Raw genomic sequence first — 16,194 nt, forward strand, 5'->3', positions numbered from 1 at the left:
CTCTCATAACATTGGTGGCTTTACTGAAAACTTCAGTACTTCAAAATACTTCTGCAGGTACTGTGAGGTCACGAAAGGGAGTTTCTGATTAATCCAAATGTTTGCGGGCAACAACGTAACCCAGATAATTACAACTCTGCTGTTGCTGATCTCACTGAAGACAGACCAATTGTTAGAGGAATAAAGCTGAATTCTGATTTCAATGGTTTGCAGGCGTTTCATGTATGCCAACCTGGTCTACCACCATGCTTAGGCCATGACATTTTTGAGGGTGTCTTATCCTATGATGTTTCCCTCTTCTTGAAGTATTTCATAAAGAGCAAAAATGGTTTACATATTCACTTTTCAACCGCCGCATTAAACAATTCAAATACAAGGGATCCGATGCGCTTACTAAGCCATGCTGTGTCAAACCTGGCTGCAAAAAACTGTCTGGTCAAGCTGTCCAGAATTGGAATTTCTTGAGGTTGTTACCGGTGTTAATTGGAGACAAAGTGTCAAATGCTGAAGATGATGTGTGGCAATTAGTTTTGCAGCTAAAAGACATTGTTGATCTTGTTTATGCACAAAAGATTTCATTGTGCCAGGTGGCTTACTTGGATATCATGATCCAAGAATATCTGGAGTCAAGGAAGAGTTTGTTTCCAGGCACTCCTCTAAAACCTAAACATCATTACTTGAGACACTACCCGTCTCTGATTTTGAAATTTGGTCCCCTGATCAGACTATGGACGATGCGTTTCGAGAGTAAACATGGCTATTTTAAAAGATGTGCAAGGCATTTGAAAAATTTCAAAAACATCTGCTCAACTCTGTCTGAAAGACATCAGTTGTTACAAGCATATCTTTCAGCAGGATCAGCATGTAGTCAGTTTCTGCAAGTTAAAAATAGCTGTGCTTTTTTCCCCAACCTCTACAGTGAAGCCATTAAAAATGCAGTTTGTGACTTTCACTTTTCAGGAAATGATACCAGTGTTTCCACAGAAATTCAGTACAAAGGAACAACATATAAGAAGGGCAATTTCCTGGTCTCAAAAAATGAGTGCTTGGAGCTTGCAGAGCTTGTCATCATTTTAATTCGAGAAAATGCAGCTGTGTATTTTGTGGTGAACGCACACAATTCTGACTATCTTGCCAAATACCACCTGTACTCAGTAGTGGCACCAAGTACAGGAATGATGTGTGTTCACATCAATGACTTGGTAGATTTCTATCCGTTGACTTCATACATTATCAATGGGCACAGAGTCATTCCTCTGAAACACAGTGTTTTGTCAGTGTGATCTCATGTTTGCATTTAATGTACCACTGCTCAAAAGTTTGGCATGTTTATTTGGTCATATGAGAAACGCATGAAATTTAAAATTCACATGCCTTGGATCAGAATTAAAAAAGATGGGCCTTAAAAAAAGTCTAAAGTCAAATGAAAATTAGGGAGAACTAGGCTATGGCTTTAACTTGTTATTTTCCTTCACTATAAGCCACACAGAAATAATTCTTAAATTATCGTAAAGCTCTTTTCAACTCTATATTTTTCATAAATATTATAGACTACTAACCCTACAATGTAGCTTAACCTGATTTTAATAATAAAAAGTGATAATAAAATAGAATATAGATAGAATAAAATGAACCACATTTAATCTCCTTCAATATTGATCCAAGACATGCAAAATGTCAGTTTCATGGGTTTTTCACATGACCAAATCAGCATGCTAACTTTCAGGAAAATCTGTCAATGTCCGAAAATGTCCTGTTGCTGTGTTGAATATTTATTTCTCCCCCAGACTAGAGACATGGAGACATTTTTGCGAGGTGCCATTAATGAGGTCTGCCCAGACCTACAGGAGGTGTCCAAAAATATGCTTGAAGAGAGACTGCAGACCCTGGGTATAGAAACAGCAGAAGACTTCAAGTTTATTCAAGAAGAAGATGTATCGCCTGTCTTAAGACCGATTCAAGCTCGCAAGGCGGTGGCTTTCTGGAAGTTTAAATGTGAGTTGCAGTATATGCAGTGCACATAGATTCAAGTGGGAATTATCTATTAAAAGCTCAAGCATTGTGAGTGTCAATGAAAAATAATCTTGTAAAAAAAAACACCTCATGAATGCCTCGAACGTATTTTTTGATCAAACCACTACAGAGCTTGCTCCGTAACTTCTAAATAAACTCCAATAGCTATGTTGTTGGTGCTTCATTTTATGTGTAGGGACACTGAGCAAGCTACTGACGAGGTTTGGTGCTGTTTTGAACAATATTACTGGTTAAAAATGCTATATGGGGAGCTGCTTTATTTACCTCCCTTAGCCAATCCACTGTTTGCGATTTGGGGCTATAGCGTATACCGGAGCAAGCTCTGTAGTGGTTGATCAGCTTAAAAATACCGTCTCCACAGTAAAACACGGTGTTTTAATGCAGACAAAAACCCGTGGATAATTTTCTCTGTAGTTACACTTTAACTGTTGTTGCTGTGTGTTTTGTTTTTAAAGACCAGGATGATTGTTCTGCTGATTCACCTGGACCCTCCCAATCTCCTCAGTCAGCCTTCTACCACCTCATCCTTCAACACTGCCCATCATGGCGCAGGACCAGACTGGACAGACAAATTTAAAATCCCATGGAGCTCCTTTCCTGAGGCGTTAGTGCAGTGCCTGGAGAGGGGCCAAAGACCAAGGCCAGCTTTAAGAAGAGAAATGGTCAGGATTGTGGTGAGGCAAATGCTGAAAGACTCTGCTTTGATTAGTAAAAGAAACGCCATAGATGTAGCCCAAAAGATAGTGGCACGATACCCCAAATCCTTACAGGATGTCATTGAGGGAGATGTCATTGGCGCTGGATACCATTCCCTCGCCAAACAAATTCAATATCGCGTTGAAAACAAAAGAAGAGAAACAACACCAAAAATCACAAAGAGAAAATCCACACTGGAAGACTCAGAGATGGTACAGACAAAAAGAGCTGCAATTCAAGATACGCACGGATGTATAAAATGGGAAGTGAAGTTCTTGCCTCTCGGGAAACAACACAGAGCCAACAAGACAAAAAAGATGAGCTGAAAAATCTGTTTCTGCAACAAACTGAGGACCTGGAAATGGTGAGATCAATCATGAAAGCTTACATATTTCACTCAACTAAAAGAAGTAAATGAAGGACGAGCAATTAAAGAAATGAGAGAAGACTGGCCATGGTGGTTTATGGAAACTGGAATGACCACACACTTTCAGGAACTGACAGGAATACACCTGAAAGAAGATTTTCTGAAGAATGTTGACCAGAAGGGAAAAGGCTCCTAAACTATATGAAAACAATAGCGCCAACAAGAACAAAAAGCTGTGCCAAGCCACGGCCAAGCTTGAATTCATCAGGGAGAACACACAGGGTCTTCTGCAGATGTCATCGAGATGGTCTTGCTTCTCCTGGCCTACTTTGATGAGAAGGAGGAGGTCATGTTTTGCTACGTAGATGAAACCTGTCTGGTCGAAGACGTGGAATTCGCAGAAGTTGCCTTAACTCCCACGATAGTTGTATGTGGTAAGTTTTTATCTCTCCACCCTTGTCACACTTTCTCTCTCTCTTTCCCCTTTCTCTCTCTCTTCCCTCCTTTCTCTCTACCTATCTTGCTCTATCCTCAGCCTTTCCATCTTAGCCTGGATACCAGACTCTTCTGACTTTGCAGAGAGTCTGGCCTAGATCCATTGGCAAACGTTTATTTCCTGATTGGTGGACGCTTGTCTGAAGTTTGAAATCATTGGAGTTTCATTAATGTTTGGTAATGACATATGTTAACCACGGGGACACAACTAGAACGATAAGCTTGCAGCTTAAGGAGAACTCGGTCAATTTTAACATTGAGCTAATTTTTTTGTAAATTTGAGTGCTGTCAATACAGAGCAACGACAAAATGGTGTTGCCTACACTGTGTTATTCTCTTTTAAATTTGCACTCTGTTGACTTCAATGGGGCACGTTTAAACCTGCTTTTAGCTCTTTACATCGTGATGTGTCATTACAAGTGCTCAGCCATGAGTGATTCTTTTAGAGTTAACACGGTGAATCTGACTGCAGTAGATGTGAAGATATGAATAAAATGATGTTATTTCAGCCAGCGCAATACCTGTATTTACTTCCTGTATTTGGTCGAAGTCCAAAGTAGTCGATTGTTGAGATCACGCGCATAGGTTTAGTTACCTATGATCACGCCGCATCTAACTCGACTAATCGACTACTTTGGACTTCGACCAAATACAGGAAGTAAATACAGGTATTTGCGCTGGCTGAAATAACATCATTTTTATTCATATCTTTCACATCTACTGCAGTCAGATTCACCCGTGTTAACTCTAAAAGAATCACTCACATGGCTGGGCACTTGTAATGACACATCACGGATGTAAAGAGGCTAAAAGCAGGTTTAGAACTTGCCCCATTGAAGTCAACAGGGTGCAAATTTTAAAAAGAGAATAACACAGTGTAGGCAACACCGATTTTTGTCGTTGTTCTCTGTATTGACAGCACTCCAAATTTACAAAAAAAATTAGCTCAATGTTAAAATTGACCGGAGTTCTCCTTTAAAACCTAAATGAGCGGAAGAATGTAGACAGGCAGAGCCAGGCTATTTCCACCTGCCCTCCCCACACACATGCTCTTTCTCTCCCTCCTCACTCTCTCTATGCTTTGGTTCCTTCTTGCTCTCACTCTCCATCCCCTTACTCTTATCTCTGCCTCTCCCCCCCAGTCATTCACTTTCTCTTGCTCCTTTCTTCTCTCACTCTCCCTCACTTTCCTCTCATTCTGTCTTCTCCCCTTCTCTCTCCCCCTTCTGTCACAGACACACTGCACACTTTCTCCCCCCTTTCCCTTGCTCTCTTTCCCTCTCTTCTCACTTGTTCCCCCTCATACCCCCCCACCACCACACACACTTTCTCTCCCTCCTTTCCTCCCCTCTATTGCGCTCACTGTATCCCTCACTCCTATCCTCTTACTCTCTCCCTTTCTCAGACATACTTTGTCCCTTCTCGTTCCTCACTCTATCTCCCTCCCTCTCACTCTCCATCCTCTCCCTTTCTCTCACTCCTTTGCTTACCCTCTCTTTCCTTCTCTCTTACACACCCATCCCATCTCTCTTTGTAGACCCCTCCCTGTCTCTTACCCCATAATTTCATGTTAAATGTTAACAATATTGTTTTTGTGTGTTCTTGTAGGACAGTCCAGTTTTTCTGCCAGAAGAATGATGCTTAGTATTGACCAAGTTATTGTAAATGACCAAATGACAACCTTCATCCAGTCATTATGCATGATGTTTGGAAGTTATTACTCCTATAACATTCATTACCCATCAAAGCTCGCGATCCACCCTGGAGTTTCTTCAGAGGTACGCACTGTTTGTTTTTTTAAAGTGGATACCCAACAGTTTTTCTTTATTGAATAACTAACTCCTCCTGACTTTGGTCTGAGGGAAATATTTATATTTTGTTTTCTTTTATGATGTGAATGATTTTATGATTATATTATTCTGTTAAATCTGTTTGTCTCTTTCCTCAAACCCTCTTCCCTAGATGTTTCTTCTCCATTAACCCTGTTAAGGGATCAAAAGTGGAGAAGACCAGTACAGCCCACATGCAGGTCAACCCTCGCGTACTCACTCTGATCCAAGACCTGGCAGACTACAAGTGGCGGGACGTTTAATAATGTAAGAGTTGTAGTTCAACTTTTAAAAAAGTGGATGCCCAACAGTTTTGCTTTATTGAATAACTAACTCCTCCTGACTTTGGTCTGAGGGAAATATTTATATTTTGTTTTCTTTTATGATGTGAATGATTTTATGATTATATTATTCTGTTAAATCTGTTTCTCTTTCCTCAAACCCTCTTCCCTAGATGTTTCTTCTCCATTAACCCTGTTAAGGGATCAAAAGTGGAGAAGACCAGTACAGCCCACATGCAGGTCAACCCTCGCGTACTCACTCTGATCCCAGACCTGGCAGACTACGAGTGGCGGGACGCTTAACAATGTAAGAGTTCTTGTTCAACTTTTAAAAAAGTATGGAATTTTGAAAAGGAAAACGTGTAGGAACCCTGAAATTAGTACATTATTAGAGATAATGCCCAATTTACATATTTTAAAGGCCCCTGTGTAAGAATTTCTCCTATCTAGTGGTTAGGTGTTGTATTGCAACCAACCTCTCAAGCGCGGCCTCTTTTAGAACTACGGGAACTGTCGCATATCAAAAACTGGCACTAGTTCCGATTCCTAGGCTCGTCAAAACATAAACTTTTCTCTGAATAAGCAATAACAAAATATTAATATAATGTTGTGTATAGGGATGTCAATTTTCACAAATTCCCATGATCGATCGTTGTTTAAATTAACGATCAATTAATCGATTAATCGTTAACCTTAATACTGCAATATGCGTCTGCTGCAGTGGCATATAGCCAACAGCATGACAGGGTCTGCAAATGCTGCTCAAAACGCTGTTCCTCACCAAATTAATGAGAATGGTTTTTAATCTAGATAAAGGGCTAGTAAGGATGTTTCGATGTGATTGATAATTAAATTAAATTATTTAATAATCAAACGACTAATACAACGTGTCATCAACGCCACCTCAGATGCGTGCTTGTCAGAATGTGTGACTGTTGTGGACGTGCTCTTCCTGGAACAACGCGCTGAAAACGACAACTAAACCCAATAAACGAACAGCTGTATTTTTTATTAACAAAGAATAATAAATACAGTAACAAATGTATTGCTCATCATGGTTCATTTATATTTTACTGCTTTTTTCTCCTTTGCCAATCCTATGATAATTATATATACAGTATAGTGTTCATCCAGAACAACATGTAACTGTGTAACCACACCCTAGCAACCGCTTAAAGCTACCTAGCAACCACATTGCAACATATAGAAGCCATATTGCAGCTCCACAACATCGTTAAGATATTGTTGTTGGCTCAGTATGCAATCATGTACAACATTGTAGCAACTATCCTAGTTTTGCCACTGCAAGCACCCTCCACTCCCCAGATTATTTTGTTGGAAAATACAATTCAATGTCGGAATGTTAGGAAGATATGTGGCTTGTAGAAAATGAGTTCAGTAACTTACCTTTGCTGAATGTAGGGAAATTCTGCAGACACCAAAGACCGAGCTGTATTTCGCGATTGGACGCATGTACATCGAGAGTCGCCCTGCGCTATGTAGATGTAAATAAAGGGTTTCTAAGCCAATATGTATGCTTCAAATTAGTGGTGGTGGTAATTAAACATGAATGGGGCCACATTTATGAATGGGAAATGTTGATTTTGTTAACAAACAACTGAAAATGTTACACAGGGACCTTTAACATTAAATTTAACATCTTGTAATAATAAAAAAAATTACTTAATGTCGGCCAGACAAGTTTCATGGAGATATTGCAGGGCTGTTAGAGTCAACGCATCAGTACGCAGCTAAGTTTCAGCTACCCAAAAATATTGACAGTACTTAGCTGGTTGAGCTGAATTTGTGAAGCATAGGATTACGGAGTCAAAATTTTCAATAGGCTATAATCAACGTCGCGTGTGTGTGAAGTCAATGCTGTGTGCCCTCCTCAAGAGGCTGAAATAGCCTATGGCAGGAGAGGGAGAGAAAGACAAATGTATTTCCATCTTTTAAAACCTGCTAAACCATGTTTCAATGTGTTTTTCAAAATGTATCTGTAGTCTAAAAGCACTTTGCGAATACTGACTTGGTCAGGATGTTTGAAACCGTGTAGGCCTAAAAAGTTTTTTTTCTGTCTACGCAGGTGAGGGCTACGATGATGATGAGTCCAGGGAGATCAGGCACCATCTACCCCCAACCCTTCCTCAAGAAGCTCCCATCCAAATAATGTTTGTTTAAACATTTACTATGTTAATGTTATTTTCAAGGGGTGCTATATTGTTAACCTAACTTGCTGTTCTTAATAATACTTGATGTATCTCAAACACCAAAAGCAAAAGTTTGTAAAGGCTCAACATATAAGCCATTGCTTCAAATTTTCTAAACTACTTATTTTAAAGGGTTAGTTCACCCAAAATGAAAATTCTGTCAGTAATTACTCACCCTCATGTTGTTCCAACCATGCAAGTCTTTTGTTCATCTTCAGATCACAAATTAAGATATTTTGATGAAATCTGAAGGCAGTCTCACTCCTCCATAGGCTTCAGAGGACCCAACTCGCTGGCCCAGAATAGTTATTAAAGCATCGTTACAATAGTCCAGTGACTACAGTGGCTCTGCATTAGTTTATCAAGCACGAGAATACTTTATGTGCGAAAAACAACAACTTTATTCCACTATTCATTTCCTTCTCTCTGGGCCTCGAGTGAGTTCACGTAGTGTAACAGCGCGCGCTTCTGTGTTGCGCGTCACCACGCATCACACACATGACCAGCATCAGCCATTAGTGAGTCTATGTGGTGACGCCGCAACACAGAAGCGCTGCACTGAAACACTACGTGAACTCACTCGAGGCCCAGAGAGAAGGAAATGAATAGTGGAATAAAGTCGTTGTTTTTCCGCACATAAAGTATTCTCGTCGCTGATAAACTAATGCAGAGCCACTGTAGTCACTGGACTATTGTAACGATGCTTTAATAACTATTCTGGGCCGGCGAAGTTTGGGTCCCTCTGAAAGCCTATGGAGGAGTGAGACTGCCTTCAGATTTCATCAAAAATATCTTAATTTGTGATCCGAAGATGAACGAAAGACTTGCATGGTTGGAACAACATGAGGGTGAGTAATTACTGACAGAATTTTCATTTTTGGGTGAACTATCCCTTTAAATATATTTCTGATTTCAACAGTTCAAAAGGCATTTGTTCAACCACCTGTTCCTCTTGAGCAAGTTACTGTACATGCTTGACATGTTAATTAATATTTAAAATGTTAATAAACATTTAATAAAAATAAAAAACTTTGTCTTTTTCCCCAAAATGATACTGTGCCTACTTCAGAGGGCACTGTTCCCACCTCTTTTGGGGCCTACCTTCAAAATGCTTTATGTCAGCTGAGACCCTGTAGTTTCTTAGGAAACAATCAGAATAGTTGTGTGAAGTACTGGCACAGACTTACAGAGGCTAGAATATTGTTTTTCCTTTCTGCCGGATTACAAGCAACTCTGAACTGACCACATTTCAACCTTCTAGGTCACTTGATGATTTTAGAAGCATTTACATTACATTTGGCTGACACATTTTTTTAACCAATTCAATTCAACAGTTTAAGCTTTCTGAGCCCTAGCACCAGTCTTGTGAAGCCGTGTGGAAAAGTATATCAATATAGAATGAAAAATGAGTACTTTAGACCATTATTTGCCAAAGTATGCTCGTATGCTTTTGTAAAATCCCTTATGGAAAAACTCTCCATATGACTTTTGGTTACACAAAATGCATACTGACAATAAAAAAGCCTTGAAGCATAATCCTGGTGTCAAATGAAAGGTAATACTCTGAGGTTTCTTGTAGACTATTTGGATTGTATGTCAGAGGTTCTGATATAGAATGACTACACAAAATATGGAAAAAAATGGAAGAATTACACAATAGTCTATATGTTTGCATTTTCTTTGTTGGTTCAATGGGTGTGAATAAGAATGGACTATACATCTGCAACTAATATTGGATAAAACATGAATTACATTTCTATGGATTCCTGTGAATATTTCAATACCCAATATGCTGCATCTCCTACTGCCAAGGAAACACTGCAGCTAGCAGGTAGGGAAGCAGCAAAGGTGGCGGAGGAGGGGTCCAATGATCGAACATTGTTCGTTAACCATTAATTCATATTTCACAAATTCAGTGAAATTAAATGGGTTTTTATGTTAAAAAAACAGCAGCTGAATGTAATTCTTACTGAAGGAATGTGTTCATTAACTTTATGGGCATGTCAATGTTGCTGAAATCCATTGTTAAATATACCAGTTTAAAATGTAAAACTTACATGCTGCTCTGTAAAGGTGGTTACAGTTTTAATGTATTTTTTACAGAATTGTTCTGGCAACCACATTTTTGGAGTGGAATCTACATACAAATTCAGCAAAAAAAATGGTTACACAATGAATATTTCACAGTGAAATAACGTAAATATCTTTTTTTTTTTTTGTGAAATCAAATGGGATTTTATGTTAAAAAAACAGTGGTTGAATGTAATTCTTACTGCAGGAATTTGTTCAATAACTTTATGGCCATGTCAATATTGCTGAAATCAATTGTTAAATATACCAGTTTAAAATGTAAAACTTACATGCTGCTCTGTAAAGGTGATTACAGTTTTAATGTATTTTTTACAGAATTGTTTGGCAACCAAAGTTGCCAGCATTATTCCGTAAAAAATACGGAATTTTTTTTACAGTGTGCAAATTAAGACCAAAACAAACTGTTTGTATAGACATGTGACAAAAATTTGTCTTCTACAGGAGGCAAATATGTGACATTTTTCTAAAATAAATTTTGGGTTGTTTAATAGACAGAACTTCACGACACTTTGACATGATTGAGTGATGGTAAAGATTATTCTTTGCTGGCACTAAAGCGCTAACTATTTGAAAGGATTTCATTAAAGAATATCTATAATGTTTTAGGAGTGTATTGATAGTGTTAAAAAAAAATTTAAAAAAAGGGAAAAGATGTGAAAATGTATGAAGTTGAATGTACTCTAAAACTTTATCATATCTTTAAAAATGTCTCCTACGAAATGTGTAATGGATAATTATTATTGTAATCCTAATAATTAGGGGCTGAAATCTAGGAGCCATGTAATCGGTGTGATGTCCGTTTAAATTCGAAATGTCATGTGACTGGGATGAGGGTGTGGGTCATTGATTAGCCAGGTTTAAAAACACCTGTTGTTGTATGTGTAGCAAGGAGGAAGGGGGTGAGCTGGGAGCACTTATTTTTTGTTGAACGTACAAATGGTTCAAGGTATCACAAATGTCTTTTAATAACGCCAATCATCTGAATTCATGCTTTTATTGCAACAAATCTTTGCATGTTGGATGACCATTAAATAAAGATGCAAACATTTTGGTGTACCTTGTTGACGAGTCACAGAAGTTAACTCCTTGTTTAGCCCCTCAGCGGCAAATCGTTTGTTTTTATTGAAGTCGCTATAACAATCGTGTTTTGTGCACAAAGTGTTGAGGTCTGCATGGATAGCTCTATTGTTTCAATCGCCAATAATGCAAGGGGATGTTGTCTCAGTAAAAACAGCATGAAAAAGTCAATTTCTCACATCATATTTGGAGGTTGACCGCACAGTGGGATAAGAAACCGAGTCAGGGAAGCGTTTACACTTTCTAGCAGAATTGGGACCAGTGCGAGAATGGCCAGCCACACCCAAAATATAAAGAGTAACAGTGTTAGTGTTACTGCGAGTATCAGTCATATAAGAAATAGAAACAAACAATACATACGCATTCATACCCACTTAAAACAGCAGAATCTGCGTGAGTCAAAATCATCTCTCTCTCGTGCATTTAGCAGCTGGCGGTTTAGTGTGAGAGTGTGCAGGGACATATAAACCTTCATAAACCCGTTAAACAGTTATTTTGAGTCTCTCGCTCCTGCTTGTAATCGACAAAGCTGTCAAACGGGACAATTTGCAAGCGTGCAAGGTTGGATCGCTCTTTTCACGTTTTAATCATTTGCAGTGTATTCAACATCTACGTTCAAAGCGAGCGGCGCAATTTGCAATGAATCCAAAATAATTACAAAGTGCTTTTCGCTCTTGTTCTACAGCTTATTTTCGAGTGTCAGGTGATGTTTCTTCAGTATTAATTCTCTTGTGCCACCACGAACAGAATTGGATCATAAAGCAAGCATCCGGGCATTCAGACGGTTTATAAAACAGCGTCTGCTCTCTGCCTCACATTACTTCAGGTGGATTTTTCAAAAGCGACAACATTGGCAAACAAAATTACTTGCTAGTGTTTATTTAGCAAGTTTCATCTAAATGAGCTTAAAAATAGAGGCTAGCTGCCTGTCCAGTGAACAAATACAGTCATCTCATTTTTTTTTCCAGAAATAACAAGCTACAAATAAATGCTTCGCAACTAAAACTTTTGACTTTCAATAGAAAATATAGACAACACATGTTAAATAACGTTCTTACCTGGCAAAAATCGCCTCAGTTTTTAATTTGAAGCAATAAGTCCAACACTGGAGTAAATCACTCGTGATATCCCCTCTGTCTCTTCCCATTCAAATGAAGGATAACGGTGATGACGATAAATTTATTATTCTTGCCCAGTAACCCCATAACCAATCACATGTGCCTTTAGCTTATATTGTCATAAGTATCTGGGCAGATTTCAGAAATAAAATTTTGGACGGCGAAGACACTGAGACAAGAACCATGGGAATAATTGTTCCCAAATTTGAACGCTCCGGCTGGAAAGGGTTAAAGGTTCTTAACAAAGATTGCATCCGCACTTCAGTTGATGTATATATTGAGTGGGGACACATTGCTTGCCTTTTTTTTATGGGATTCGACTGCAAAAGACCTCAACCAACTCATGAACTCAGCCCCCGCCCATTCTGGACTCAAACTGTTGGAAATCATTCAACAATGGATCTTGGATGCCCTCTATTGGGAAATTCTTGTAATTGCTACTCAGAAAATTAATAGACAGTGGATTAGACATGGGTTTTCTAAATATATTAAAACAATATTAAATATTATTCTTCATTCGGTTCTGTAAACATCAAATTTTACAGATTTTATTAACACTTATCCAAATAATAAAGTTTTAGAAAACTATTATATGCAAAACAACAGTCAAGTAATGAACTTAGCTAGCATCTTTCAAAAGGCATCTTTCAAAAAGTTTAAATATGCAACAGTCATTTTAATTAAAACAACAGGCAGAACACAGAATGGCAGAGTGCCTCTATTCTGTTTATGTAAACATATGTCCACTTTAAGTGAAAATTACTGTGCAAAACAACAGTGCAAAACAGCAGTAATTGAACAATCCAACCTCAACTGTAAACGACAGATGTATCCTCAAGTGAAGAACAAGTGTAATGTAATTGCTATACACATCAAATTAGAGCGCTTTCTATTTAAGTACAAGTGTCAGGTTCCTCTTCAAGAACAAAAGTTGCTAAACTTGTTGCTAAAGCTCACCAAGAACATGAGATGCTGCACTGAACAGTCTCTCACTCTCTGTGCTGGTGCGTAGGCAGATAAATACCTTTGTGCAATCCGCGCAAGCGAAGGAAAGCTGTCTTTGTTCGTGCGCCAGGAGTCAAGGGGATTGTCGCTTCTGGCAATGGGTAATTCAGCTAGATACGTCTCAAGTTATGGTGTAGCTGCGCTAGTTGTGCTGTGCTCTCTTGCTGTAGGCCTATATTGAATTGGATGTCGTGTTTTTAGGTGGCGTATCAAACCTGTCGTGGAAAAGTTCTTCGGCACCGTACCCCCTAGTGAAATTTCTGCTGAACAAACACTGCAGATCGCAAATTTGATGTCCTTATCAGAAACTTTGAAGACTCTTTATTTCGGTGCATCCTTAGTTTTCTTGTATTTTTACATTTCAGTTGATATTTTTACTATATTTCATTTATATAAAATGTAATAAATATGTTTATTAACATTAAACTTTAAAGTTAAATTATGCCAAATACCACAAAACATGTGAATATGCACAAAAATAAATGATTACATTTAATGCGTTGCCATGCCAACAGTATTTAAGATATCAAGAATACCTTCGGAATTTAAAATGTGCAATGCCTTGACATTAGTCTGTATTTATTTTAAGCAATTCAGACGAAAATAATAGGAATTTCTCAACATCTGTTAAAAGTGACACACTTCCTTCCGCCAGATGGTGGCGCTACGACCGTGACCCACAATAGTCACATCAAAGTGATCATCAGCCCGCAAGGACAACCATTTGATGTTTTTAATTTTCTGCAATCAGAAGAGACTTTTCCTTATTCAGTTTTTTTTTTACATAATTTTGTCCCTTCGCCTTGGCAACGGCATTCGATAAATCAGAAAACCCTCCGCAACTTAGCATCGTCAATATCTTGGCATGATGTCGCCCACATTTGGTACCTGTAACATTAAATCCTTGGGAGGAGTATTTCAAATTCCTCAGCATGCCTTTTTCAAACAATCCAAAATGGCCAACTTCCTTTTGGGCAGAGCCTATGACTGTCAGCGTGAAAGTTGTCCGGCTTGATGAGATCTATATGTGTACAAAGTTTGGTGACTGTACCTCAAAAGGGATGTGCTAGATAGCCCCCCAAACGTGCCCATGTTCTAGGTGCATAGGTTTTCACGCATGTTATGTACCCCAAAAGTACTGAAAACCTTGAAAAGAAGAATTAATCCTTAGATGAACAATAGGGCTCCACACTTTTAGTGCTCAGGCCCTAAAAATCCTCGGTCACAATGACACATATAAAGTTTCATGTCAATATGCCAAAGCATTGCCGAGATAGAGCATGAAAACCATTCTGGCACCATGCCATCAAATTCATTGTTGTGTTAAACAGTTTAGTCTATCATCATGGAATCCATACATTTTTTGTCGGCATGGTCTGAAGGTGGTCTGATTTGATTTTGGTTCAGATCTGACAAATGCTCTAGGAGGAGTTCGAAAAATTAGGTTTTAAAAGGATTTAAAAATGGCAGACAGGAATTTCGATCGATCATTGCATAATTGGTATTCACGTTCTCTGCATGACCAACGGAATCTACCAAGACTGGTCTCATGACAATAGCCCAAAGTAATCAAAAGTTATTAGCATTTTATTATCATTTGGTATAACTTTTGACCAGAAGGTGGCGCTGGCCCAAAACGTTTTGAGTACCTGCAGGGCATTTTGCCAATGACACATAACGAGTTTCATAACAATATGTCAGTGTGCTTGAAAAATAAAGCATTATATAACAAAATAAAAAATGGGCGACGCCCAAAATTGCACATTGGAAAATTTGGTATCATTCGTCTCGGCATCCCACACAGAATCTAATAAATCCAGATTTGTGATTTTAGGTGAAACTGTTCAGAAATTATAGCAAAATATGCATTTCCAATATCTAATGACCACTAGGTGGCACTGTGACGAAACTGCACAGGTCCCCTCAGGCCATGGTTTAATAACAGACACCAAAGTTCGGTGTGAATATGTTAAAGAATTGCAGAGATACAGCCTCATGTCCAGTTTGATTAATCAACTTGAATTCCACAAATTTCTATCAGCCTGGTCTGAAAATGATCTGATTAAATTTTCATGCAAATCTGACGAACGGTCTAAGAGGACCTGGTAGGTTTTTAAAAAAATTCGAAATGGCAAATGGAAAATTATGACATGGGTGCATTCTATCCTTCTTGAGCCAAGGAATAAGATGAAAAAAATATTTTGATTTGAGCACTTACAGTTCAAACATTATTAGCATAAACATGTGTGAAAATTTGGGCAGTTGGTGGCGATAGAGGGTTTGCTCCAGTTAATGTTTTGACTGTCCTCTATCTGTGTGCCTAATTTCACAACTTTTCCACATATTGTTCTATGGGCTGCCATAGGCTTAATGGCGGAAGAAGAATAAAAAGAAGAAGAATAAAAATAACAAAATGGGAGTCGCGTGGTGCCATGCAGGTGTCGGACATGTAAACAGCAATCTCTGCGCACTTTGCTAGTTTTTAATTATTTTTATGTCATAAACTGGTGAGATTCGATACACCCTGCTACATAACTGCTCTATGAAGTCAACATGGCAAAAAATTCAAAATCCTCTGGCTCTGGAGACATTAAAAGACACTTACATGCTCAAGCTGATACCTCTGGCAGGCCCGCAGATCAGGGACTCAGTTTGGATGGTGCAGCGGGAGAAATTCAATGGCAGCTGTCGAGCATGTCTGTAATGCTTACGAAGGTTGTAGGGGACCTGGAGGAGCTTGCTATAATATGTCGATCAATTACAGTGATGGAGGCAGACTTCTCTGAGCTATACAAGATTGCCGGACATCAAAAGATGGATTGATTATCTTGAGTCATCGGAGAGGGAATTTGCTGCTAATCCGCTAGCAACCAAGACAGACTTGGAATGCATCTGGGAAAAGTTTGAAGATTTAGAGAATCGTAATCAGCAAAACAACGTAACAATTGTTGGAATTCCTGAGCATGAAGAAGGTCAAGACATGGTGAAATT

General features: G+C 38.7%; 1 long non-coding RNA gene across 1 annotated transcript; it reads left to right on the forward strand.

The window, feature by feature from the left end:
• Nucleotides 1–5,560: 5,560 nt before the first annotated feature.
• On the forward strand, nucleotides 5,561–8,051 carry LOC127627898 (uncharacterized). Its single transcript, XR_007968594.1, has 3 exons — nucleotides 5,561–5,688; nucleotides 5,876–6,009; nucleotides 7,789–8,051. It is a non-coding gene; the product is annotated as an uncharacterized LOC127627898 (long non-coding RNA).
• The last annotated feature ends 8,143 nt before the right edge of the window (nucleotides 8,052–16,194 follow it).

Source organism: Xyrauchen texanus, chromosome 34 (assembly GCF_025860055.1).
Source record: "Xyrauchen texanus isolate HMW12.3.18 chromosome 34, RBS_HiC_50CHRs, whole genome shotgun sequence".
Classification (NCBI taxonomy): Eukaryota; Metazoa; Chordata; class Actinopteri; order Cypriniformes; family Catostomidae; genus Xyrauchen; species Xyrauchen texanus.